Source organism: Agelaius tricolor, unplaced genomic scaffold (assembly GCF_023055355.1).
Source record: "Agelaius tricolor isolate 1412-34295 unplaced genomic scaffold, bAgeTri1.0.p SCAF_54, whole genome shotgun sequence".
In the NCBI taxonomy this organism is placed as follows: Eukaryota; Metazoa; Chordata; class Aves; order Passeriformes; family Icteridae; genus Agelaius; species Agelaius tricolor.
The window spans coordinates 904,751-906,999 of record NW_027269314.1 but is presented as its reverse complement, the minus strand read 5'-3'; positions in this window follow the sequence as shown (position 1 = coordinate 906,999).

The following is a 2,249-nucleotide window of genomic DNA, read 5'->3' as shown; positions in this document are numbered from 1 at the left end:
TCCCCGCGGCTCTGTCCCCGCCGGGGCCCCGCGCAGCCCCCCGCGCTCCGGCTTCCTCCCACTCCCTGTCCCGGCCCAGGCAGCGCCTCAAATTGCAATTCCAGCTGCAGATGTGGGAGCGGGAGCGGCGGGAGGAGGAGGAGGAGGAGGAGGAGGAGGCAGGGCCAGCTCCAGTCCCGCCGGCAGCGGAACCTCCGCTCCCCGCCCGGCCACGGCCACCGAGGGGGGACAAGGGTCCCAAACAGGACGCGCCACCCCCAGACCCCCCCCGTGTCCCCCCGAATTTTGTAAATCGCTCTGCCGGGTTTGTCACCGCGCGTGTCCCGGGTGACATCGGCTCTGTCCCCACATCCAGCCCCATCCCGGCTCCAGAGCTCGGGGTTATCCTGGGATTCTCCTCCCCGCAGTCGTTCCCATTCCCAAAGGGGGATCCTGGATCCGGGAAGCAGAGCCAGGGGGCCCCGGGAGTGGGATCTGATCTGGGGATCCCAGATTTGGGATCAGAGCAGGGAGATCCCGAGGGTGGGAGCAGAGCCAGGGGATCCCAGATTTGGGATCCAGATTTGGGATCAGAGCTGAGAGATCCCAAGCGTGGGAGCAGAGCTGGGGGATCCCAGATTTGGGATCCAGATTTGGGATCAGAGCTGAGAGATCCCAAGCGTGGGAGCAGAGCTGGGGGATCCCAGATTTGGGATCCAGATTTGGGATCCAGATTTGGGATCAGAGCTGGGAGATCCTGAGGGTGGGAGCAGAGCCAGGGAATCTCAGATTTGGGATCCAGATTTGGGATCAGAGCTGGGAGATCCCAAGGGTGGGAGCAGAGCTGGGGGATCCCAGATTTGGGATCCAGATTTGGGGTCCAGATTTGGGATCAGAACTGTGAGACCCCAAGGGAAGGAGGCACACAAAGGGTCTGTCCTGTCATTCCCAAAAATCTCCACAATGGGAAGAATCCACCCGTGGGAGCCTCAGAGGCAGGGGCAGAACATTGGGATTGTTCCCATAACTGAGATATTTGGGATCACCGAGTTGAGGTAGTTGGGAGTGGTGGGATAATTGGGATGGTTGAGATAATTGGGATCATTTGGAGCATTGGGGTCACTTTGGAGATTGTTGGGATCGCTGAGATAATTTGGATTGTTTAAATTATTAGGATTGCTGAGATAATTGGGGTCGCTGGGATCACTGACAACACTGGGATCGGTGAGACCGTTTGGGACGTTGGGAAAATTGGGATAATTTGGATCACTGAGATTGTTGGGATCATTTGGGGTCACTGAAATCATTGGGGATTTGGGATCATTGAGGGCTGGGAACATTCTGTTTGTTGGGATCACCGGGACCACCAGGATCACCGGGATCATTGGGGGTTTGGGATCATTGAGGGTTGGGATAATTTTGGTTGTTGGGATCACCAGGATCATTGGGATCATTGGGGTTTTGGGATCATTGAGGGCTGGGATCATTTTGTTTGTTGGGATGACCGGGACCATTGGGATCATTGGGATCAAGCCCCTGGGACCATTGGGGATTTGGGATGATTGAAGGCTGGGATTATTTTGTTTGTTGGGATCATTGTGATCAAGCCCCTGGGATCATTGGGATCATTGGGAGTTTGCGATCATTGAGACCTGGGATAATTTTGTTTGTTGGGATCACCGGGACCATTGGGATCATTGTGATCAAGCCCCTGGGACCATTGGGATCACTGGGATCAAGGTCAGGAAGGCCCTGGCCGGGAATGTGGTGGCCTGGAGCAGGACGTGCCAGCTGTGACCACGGGGGTGGCACCGGTGGGGGACACTGGGGAGGGGACAAAGTGTCACCTCCTGAGCCAGGGCACCTCCAAGCCCCTAAAGGGACCGGCGGGGGATGTCGGAGCGGCGTTTCGGATCATCCTGGGGCTCTACTGGGATTTTTGGGGGTCCAGCCCCCCCAGCCCTGCCTGGCACCGCTGCCCCGGAGCTGGGGAAGGTTCTGGAGGGGGTGACAGGGACAAGGGCGGGGGCTCCGCCCGTGTTTGCGTCCCTGGCGCCCCGACAGGGATGAGGTAGCGCTTTCCGGGAATTGAGGCCCGGCCCATGGAAATGCGGCGGGGACAGGAAACGCGGGATGGGGACGGAGAACCGCGGCTGGAAGCGAGGCCGGAGCCCAGCCCGGACCCACAGCAGTGGGGACAGCGATGTCCCCGACCAGGACATGGGGGTGGCATCACGTCCCCAACCGGGGAGCTGGGGACGGGGACGCGG